Below are 10,041 nucleotides of genomic sequence, written 5' to 3'. Positions count from 1 at the left end.
AAAGCTTCAGTGGTGCACTGACGTCACGTTTTATTTTCAGATTACTCACTCACCTCAGACAAGTTTGCAGAGCTCCATTGCTCAAACTGGGTGTGTATATATATATATATATATATATATATATATATATATATATATATATATATATATATATATATATATTTAACCAGGTTAGTCATATTGAAATCGAGATCTCTTTTGCAAGGGAGACCTGGACAATTACAAAGATTCCAACCCACCTAACCTGCATGTCGTTTAATGTGGGAGGAAGCCGGAGCACCCGGAGGAAACCCATGCAAACATGGGAAGAACATGCAAACTCCACACAGAAAGGCCACAGGTGGGAATCGATCCCATGACCGTCTTGCTGTGAGGCAACAGTGCTAACCACTAAGCCACCGTGTTGACCAAACCAAATGTGTCTGCTCAATCACAGTGGCCGTTTCTGCTCCGCCTGGATTCACTGAAGGACAGTCACTGAAAAAAGCTCCTCCCAGCAGGATGATGTCCGTCACTCGCTCATCTGCGTTTTGCTGCTAATCTTGTCGTGATAACTCACAGACTGAGTGTTTCATTTTTTATTGAATTCTTTATTCTGGAACACATGAGTTTTCACAAACATGGCGACTTTCTGACTTGTGCAGCCTCCAGAACACAATCAGTGTGATTTAGAAAACTCCGCCCCCATGCTCACTCTGTGCATGTAAACTTGGAAACGTGTGTGCAAGTGTGAAAGACCCTTGAGTCTCCCATGTGGACGGCTGTCTGCCAGCTGGCTTGTTCTTCCCGGGTCTTCCAGTGGGTGGAGCAGTTCTTGAGGTTGTGTTTCAGGAGGTCCTTGTTGGGTTTCTTTTCTCCCCTCTGGACTGATGTCCTTCAACATACAGTAGTGTATTGTTGTAAAAAGATGACAGTACGGTCCCACTACCAAATTACAATAAGGTCATCAGACTAATTCTGTAAAAATACATATATAAATAAAAAAGAACAGTAAATAATAAATGTTATTGAAATTATAATTTAGTAAGACGTAAATCATTCAGTAATGAGCTGTATTTTCGTACCAGTAAGCAAAATGTAGAACAACAAATATAAATATAAACCTGGCAACTGATTTTTTTTTTTACAGTGTATGCAGCGCCATCATCACTTTGTTGCAATGATATAATGCGTGTAATGAGACGGTCTAATGTTATCTAGCATACAAATAATGTTTGTGAGTGCAGTGGAAAGAATATTTCATGAGGTGAAAGATGAAACGTTCCACTCTCATTGAATGGAACATTTCATCTTTCACCTCATGAAACATTCTTTCCACTGCATGGATGAAAAAATGTGCATTATTTGTTTTCTATAAGACCTAAAATAGGTCGTTGTCATTTCATATTTTATTCACTTATATAGAAGAGATAAGGCACTTACATGTTGGTGTTTGTCAGTGGTCCTTTGAGGTCAAGAGGTTCCAAACAGTCCAACACAAACACCATTGCTGTGTCCAAGGTTGCAAAAGTGCTAGTGTGAGCGTGCGGTCCGTCAATGCTTGATTGCGACATGCCCAAAAAACATAATATGTCATGTTTTTACATCAAGGTGGTCACGGTATACAATGGTGGAAAACGTATGGAATCAAAATTGCAAATGGGACAAATGATCAGTATCACATGACATAAAAACCATCAAACCAATACAAACCACCAAATGACAAGGATCTCTTTAGGTTTCATACATGTGTGAAACCGAACCATTTTAGGTATAAACCATTTTAGGTGAAACACATCTTATACTTGTTGGTGTCTTTCCATGTTTTATGTCTTTTGTTTATACAGAGGATGACAGTTTTCGGTGCAAGTGAAACAGCAAACTCCATATTCAAACTTTAGATTTAAACATTCAAACTTTATATCAAAATATTCAAACTTTAGGTTTCAAACATTGGATAAAAAGACACAGGTTGTGTAGAATGGTGGGGTTTTTTGGGACGGGGAGTTGGGGGCTGATGAGGGTTCTCCCAGGGTGGCATAAAAGCTTGAACTAGCTTCTGGAAACACTTAAAGCCTGAACTCTGACATCAGACCATCATTACGGTAAATAATCAAGAACAAAATAAAATTAGGACTGCAAGCAGTCATATACGGGCCCTCATGTCCACGCCACAGCCTCTTGAGACCAGCGCATCCCCTTGTGACCAGATGTGGGCAGGTGCATACAGGGACAGACACTCATTACACGGTTCAAGTTTCAAGCAAATCAGACAATGCATGAAGGAGTTACGACAAGTTGATGGTTCAACCACTAGAGGGCACTCAGAGCACAAACAGAGGGAGCAGGTGTGTTCAGGGGCCGACCGTCATTATGCATGCGAAGTTTCAAGTTGATCAGGCAAAGCATGAAGGAGTTATCATAACTTGATGTGGCGAAGGGTCAACATGGCGGCGCCATAGTGGCCACACCCTTCGACATAGAAAAAAGCTTTTTATAAATTTTGATCAGTATAGTCTCTGGATGACCTGAAAGAAATTTGAAGTGCATTGGAAAAAATCCCTAGGAGGAGTTTGGAAACATCAGGCTTTGGGGCTGTTTTTCTGCAAAGGAGACAGGACGACTGATCCGTGTTAAGGGAAGAATGAACAGGCCATGTATCATGAGATTTTAAGCCAGAACCTCCTTCCATCAGTGAGATCATTGAAGATGCAACGTGGCTGGGTCTTCCAGCATGACAGTGATCCCAAACACACCACTCGGGCAACGAATGAGTGGCTCCGTAAAAAAGCATTTCAAGGTCCTGGAGTAGCCGAGCCACTCTCCAGACCTCAACCCCATAGAAAATTTGTGCAGGGAGTTGAAAGTCCATGTTGCCCAGCAATAGCCCCAAAACATCACTGCTCTACAGGAGATCTGCATGGAGGAATGGACCAAAATACCAGCTACAGTGTGTGCAAACCTGGTGAAGACTTACAGGAAACATTTGACCTCTGTCATTGCCAACAAAGATTATGTTACAAAGTATTGAGTTGAACTTTTTTTATTGACCAAATACTTATTTTCCACCATAATTTACAAAAAAAAAAAAAAATCTTTAAAAATCCTACAATGTGATTTCCTGGATTTTTTTTCTCGTTTTGTCTCATAGTTGACGCGTACTTATTACAGACCTCTCTCATCTTTCTAAGTAGGAGAACTTGCACAATCAGGGACTGATGAAATACTTTTTTGCCCCACTGTATATTCACCATAGTTTTACAACATACATAGAGTTTAATGCTGTCCGTGTGGAGCCTGATCAGTGTGTCTCAAATGCATTTCTCCTGTCGTGAATGTACTGACATTAACCATAATGCAGCACTGGATACAGCATGTCCACACTAAAACCTTCCAAATGAGTGCATTACTTTAAAACTAAAACATATATCTGATATTTTCACTTCATAAAACTTCAGATGTGATGTTAATTTAAATAACTTCTCTGAAATTAGTTTGGTTAAAATTTTAACCATAAGTTAAAACTGTATGCCTCTGGATGACTTGGGTGATATTGCCAGCAAATCAGAATGTCGTCAAAAGAAATGATAGTTTTTCTCTTTTGCTTTCTTTCTGTTCTGTGACCAGTTCTCCTTTGTCTGCAAAGGATAAAGTGGTTTCTCCTGGAACTAGCGTTTCTCTGTTTGTCGAGGATAGAACTGTACATCTACTACAAATTTAACAGGTAGGTAACAGTAGGGAACAGTAAAATAATAAATGTTATTGAGATTATAATTTAGTATGACGTAAATTGAGGATTCCTGTTACCACCAAGGGTGCTATGAGGTAGGTGGGAAGTTAATATATGCAGAGGTTCAGGTCAGTGGGAATTGAGGTTTCTTCCTTAGAGGGAGTTTTTTCTTACCACTGTTGCTCTGGGGGTTAGTAAGGTTAGACCTTACTTGTGTGGAGCGCCTTGAGGCAACTCTGTTGTGATTTGGCACTATATAAATGAAAATAATTTGAAAAAAAATTGTAATCAAATCTTTGATATCAGACTTCATCAATGTTTGTAACTGTTAAGCTTTGTTCACCACTCCTGCAAAAATATGCTAGAGGCCTAAAAATTATCAGACCAAAATTTATCGGATACTCAGGGGATTATTAGTCCGCTGATGGTTTTCAAAATTAACTGAAAAGCTAATCCAATAATGAAAACATTAGCTTCAATACCGCCCCAAACACCTCCCCCGGAGGAGCTGGGGGAGGTGTGTGTGGATCGGGAGGTCTGGGCAGCTTTGCTTGAGCTGCTGCCCCGCGACCCGACTCCGGATAAAGTGGAAGAAAATGGATGGATGGATGGATAGCTTCAATAATTAGAGGTTAGCGGATTAGCGGAACTGTGCCCATCACTGCGTCTATGCAAGATACACGTGTACCAATTTACATCTCCCTACTCCTAAAAAACCCTAAGGGGAGGGGTTTTTGAAAGGTGCAAGGGGGCGTACAGAGGCATTTTTACACCGTCCTTGGGCGACGCCCCTATGACCAGTAAGAGGTTGCCATGTTTGACCTATGTATCAATTTTCATGATGATATGACAATATTAAAGCCATCAAAAGGAAGAACTTAATTTCATGGCAAAGGGTCGATATTCGGCACGCTACCACACGCACACCATTACTCATAGCTTCACGGCGATCATCACCTACGTTCGCCGAATTGTTCTGCATGTTTTGGAAGTGGAATGAAGTTGATGGGGTTAACCTGTTAAAATATAAATAGGACATTTCCTTTTACCACCAGGGGGTGCTATGACTTAGGTGGGAAATTAATATATAGTGATGTTCAGGGTGGAGCCCTCATCATGTCCAGCAAGTTTGAAGGATCTACGATTATGTATGTGGGTATGACAGCAGTTCGACGTGAAACGGCGTGCTCTGAAACGCTCAGCAGAGTTTGACGAACCATAGCAGCCACGCCTTTTGACCTACAGAAATTCTTCTGCTAACTTTTAATCAGCATGGGGTCATGATGATATGTACCAAATTTGAAGACGATTGGAAGAAATCCCTAGGAAGAGTTCATTCAAATGTAAGATGTGGAAATGGCCAAAAATGGCAAAAATTACCTCAAAATCAAAACTTAAAATCAAAATGGACAACTTCCTGTCAACATTTCACCATGATGTTAAGAGACTTTTTGTGCATCCCAGCATGGTAAATATGTGTACTGAATTTCGAAAAAAAAAAAAAAAAACCAAGGCAGAAGGTTTTCTGAAAATTTCTAGGGGGTGCTATTTTACCATTTTGCTGCAAGCATGTGTGCAGCTGCAAAAATATCAAATTTCGGATCCGTTCAGACGACTTTGCAAAGTTTGGTGAGATTTTGAGCATGGGAAAGGGCCAAAATTGCGGTTTGTGTGAAAAGTGTGAATAATAGTAATAATAATAACTAGGACTGCAAGCAGTCATATACGGGCCCTCGTATCCGCGCTGCCACCTCCCTGGGCCAGCGCATCCCCTTGTGACCAGATGTGGGCAGGTGCATACACACACAGTTCAAGTTTCAAGAAAATCAGTCAATGCATGAAGGAGTTATGAGAAATTGATGTTTCATCCACTAGGGGGAACTCAGAGCACAAACCGAGGGGCCAGGTGTGTTCAAGGGCCGACCCTCATCACACATGTGAAGTTTCAAGTCAATCAGGCAAAGCATGAATGAGTTATGACTTGATATTCCATGGTGAAGGGTCAAAATGGCGGCGCCATAGCGGCCACACCCTTCATCATAGAGAAAAGTTTTTGATAACGTTTGAGCAGTATAGTCTCTGGATGATCTGAAAGAAATTTGAAGTGCGTTGGACAAAATCCCTAGGAGGAGTTTGTTCAAATACAACGTGTAGAAATCACGCCAAAATGACACAAAACTTCAAAATGGCCGACGTCCTGTTCGGAGTAGACCAACGGTGCAAGAGACTTTCTTGTACGTCTATGCAAGTCACACATGTACCACTTTTCATCTCCCTACTTAAAAAAAAAAAAAACCCTATAGGGAGGGGTTTTTGAAAGTTGCAAGGGGGCGCTATTGAGGCATTTTGTCCCGCCCATGGGCGACGCCCCTATGAATTGTAAGAGGTTGTCGTGCTCGACCTGTGTATCAATTTTCATGATGATGTGACAAAATTAAAGCTGTCAAACGGAAGAACGTAATTTCATGGCGAAGGGGCGATATTCGGCACGCCGCTACACGGATGCCGTTACTTGTAACTTCACGGCGTTCATTGCCTACGTTCACCAACTTGTTCTGCATGTTTTAGAAGTGGAATGAAGTTGATTGGGTTAAGTATGTGACATCAGGAGCTCTTAATGTAAAAATAGGACATTTCCTGTTACCACTGGGGGGCGCTATGGCAGAGGTGGGAAGTTAATATATGCAGAAGTTCAGGGCGGAGCCCTCATCATGTCCAGCAAGTTTAAAAGATCTACGATGAAGTATGTGGACGTGACAGCCGTTCGAAGTGAAATGGCGTGCTCCGAAAAGCTCGCCAAAGTTTGATGAACCCTAGCAGCCACGCCTTTTGACCTAATTACAATGTTTTGATAACTTTTGATCACCATTGTGTCGTGATGATGTTGATCAAATTTGAAGATGACTGGATGAAATCCGTAGGATGAGTTTGTTCAAATGTAAGTAGTGGAAATGGCCAAAAATGGCAAAAAATTAACTCAAAATTGAAACTTAAAATCAAAATGGCCGACTTCCTGTTGACATTTAGCCATGACGGTAAGAGACTTTTTTGTGTGTCCCAGCGTGGTAAATATGTGCACCGAATTTCATGAGACTACGACAAAAAAACCCCAATGTGGAGGTTTTTTTGTTTAATTTGTAGGGGGCGCTATTTCACCATTTCGCTGCAACCATGTGTGCAAACCCCAAAATATCGAATTTCGGATGCGGCCGGAAGACTTTGTACTACTCAGGCCTTAATAAGATTATTAACGGGTGAGAACAGACATCAGCTCCATCACGATGTTGCTTCAATGTCAAGGTTCAAATCCCATCAGAGTTATCTAGCATGTGATCAGGAAACGAGGCAGCAGGAAGTGAAAATGTACTGACCGAGGAAACAGCAGAGCCACACTTTTTTAGTAAAGGAGGAGGGACAAGAAGGGAAAACTAAAAGGGGGAAGACAAAGGGGTGGACTCAAGCCTCAGACCAGACATCTGGAAAAGATCGAGCACCGACTGAGAGGGAGGGTGGGACGCAGAAAAACACTTCTGTGAACAAAGGGAAAGGTTAAAAAAAGATTGAAAATGCACTAGAAACAGCATCAAGAACCAACAAAGAAGAAGAGCTGTGTCCCTGAGAGAGGACGGGGTCAAAAAGTACAAGACAGCACCTCCGGGAACAATCACCATCTAAACCAGGATCAACAGGAAAACCCCACACAACTCGAGGACAATTAGAGCCAACGTTCAGGTAAGGACTCTGAAACACACAGCTACACTCTGAAACACACAGCTGCACTCTGAAACACACAGCTACACTCTGAAACACACAGCTGCACTCTGAAACACACAGCTACACTCTGAAACACACAGCTGCACTCTGAAACAGCTACACTCTGAAACACACAGCTGCACTCTGAAACACACAGCTGCACTCTGAAACACACAGCTACACTCTGAAACACACAGCTACACTCTGAAACACACAGCTACACTCTGAAACACACAGCTACACTCTGAAACACACAGCTACACTCTGAAACACAGCTACACTCTGAAACACACAGCTACACTCTGAAACACACAGCTGCACTCTGAAACACACAGCTACACTCTGAAACACACAGCTGCACTCTGAAACACACAGCTACACTCTGAAACACAGCTACACTCTGAAACACACAGCTACACTCTGAAACACACAGCTACACTCTGAAACACAGCTACACTCTGAAACACACAGCTACACTCTGAAACACACAGCTGCACTCTGAAACACACAGCTACACTCTGAAACACACAGCTGCACTCTGAAACACACAACTGCACTCTGAAACACACAGCTACACTCTGAAACACACAGCTACACTCTGAAACACACAGCTGCACTCTGAAACACACAACTGCACTCTGAAAACACAGCTACACTCTGAAACACACAGCTACACTCTGAAACACAACTACACTCTGAACACAGCTACACTCTGAAACACACAGCTACACTCTGAAACACACAGCTACACTCTGAAACACACAGCTACACTCTGAAACACAGCTACACTCTGAAACACACAACTGCACTCTGAAACACAGCTACACTCTGAAACACACAACTGCACTCTGAAACACAGCTACACTCTGAAACACACAGCTACACTCTGAAACACACGGTTTCTGAAACAAACAGCTACACTCTGAAACACACAGCTACACTCTGATACACACAGCTACACTCTGAAACACACAACTGCACTCTGAAACACACAGCTACACTCTAAAACACACAACTGCACTCTGAAACACAGCTACACTCTGAAAAACACAACTGCACTCTGAAACACAGCTACACTCTGAAACACACAGCTGCACTCTGAAACACACAACTGCACTCTGAAACACACAGCTACACTCTGAAACACACAGCTGCACTCTGAAACACACAACTGCACTCTGAAACACACAGCTACACTCTGAAACACACAACTGCACTCTGAAACACACAGCTACACTCTGAAACACACAGCTACACTCTGAAACACAGCTACACTCTGAAACACACAACTGCACTCTGAAACACACAGCTACACTCTGAAACACACAACTGCACTCTGAAACACACAGCTACACTCTGAAACACACAGCTACACTCTGAAACACAGCTACACTCTGAAACACACAGCTACACTCTGAAACACACAACTGCACTCTGAAACACACAGCTACACTCTGAAACACACAACTGCACTCTGAACACACAGCTACACTCTGAAACACACAGCTACACTCTGAAACACACAACTGCACTCTGAAACACACAGCTACACTCTGAAACACACAGCTACACTCTGAAACACACAACTGCACTCTGAAACACACAGCTACACTCTGAAACACACAGCTGCACTCTGAAACACACAGCTACACTCTGAAACACACACCTGCACTCTGAAACACACAGCTACACTCTGAAACACAGCTACACTCTGATACACACAGCTACACTCTGATACACACAGCTACACTCTGAAACACACAGCTACACTCTGAAACACACAACTGCACTCTGAAACACACAGCTACACTCTGAAACACACAGCTACACTCTGAAACACACAGCTACACTCTGAAACACACAACTGCACTCTGAAACACAGCTACACTCTGAAACACACAGCTACACTCTGAAACACACAACTGCACTCTGAAACACAGCTACACTCTGAAACACACAGCTACACTCTGAAACACACAACTGCACTCTGAAACACACAGCTACACTCTAAAACACACAACTGCACTCTGAAACACAGCTACACTCTGAAACACAAAACTGCACTCTGAAACACAGCTACACTCTGAAACACACAACTGCACTCTGAAACACACAGCTACACTCTGAAACACACAACTGCACTCTGAAACACACAGCTACACTCTGAAACACACAGCTACACTCTGAAACACAGCTACACTCTGAAACACACAGCTACACTCTGAAACGCACAGCTACACTCTGAAACACACAACTGCACTTTGAAACACAGCTACACTCTGAAACACACAACTGCACTCTGAAACACACAGCTACACTCTGAAACACACAACTGCACTCTGAAACACACAGCTACACTCTGAAACACACAACTGCACTCTGAAACACACAGCTACACTCTGAAACACACAGCTACACTCTGATACACAGCTACACTCTGAAACACACAGCTACACTCTGAAACAAACAGCTACACTCTGATACACACAGCTACACTCTGAAACACACAGCTACACTCTGATACACACAGCTACACTCTGATACACACAGCTACACTCTGAAACACACAGCTACACTCT

At 42.4% G+C, this 10,041-nt stretch overlaps 1 protein-coding gene across 1 annotated transcript in view; it reads left to right on the top strand.

The window, feature by feature from the left end:
- The first annotated feature begins 7,224 nt into the window (after positions 1-7,224).
- tspan4b (tetraspanin 4b) overlaps positions 7,225-10,041 on the top strand; it is a 79,818-nt gene continuing 77,001 nt past the window's right edge. Inside the window, exon 1 of the mRNA XM_034191053.1 lies at positions 7,225-7,441. The gene's annotated coding sequence lies outside the window, so the exon portion shown is untranslated. The remainder of the gene's footprint in view (positions 7,442-10,041) is intronic.

Source organism: Thalassophryne amazonica, chromosome 16 (assembly GCF_902500255.1).
Source record: "Thalassophryne amazonica chromosome 16, fThaAma1.1, whole genome shotgun sequence".
Taxonomy (NCBI): Eukaryota; Metazoa; Chordata; class Actinopteri; order Batrachoidiformes; family Batrachoididae; genus Thalassophryne; species Thalassophryne amazonica.
Note: the sequence above shows the minus strand (reverse complement) of the source record. Positions and strands in the feature narration are given on the sequence as shown.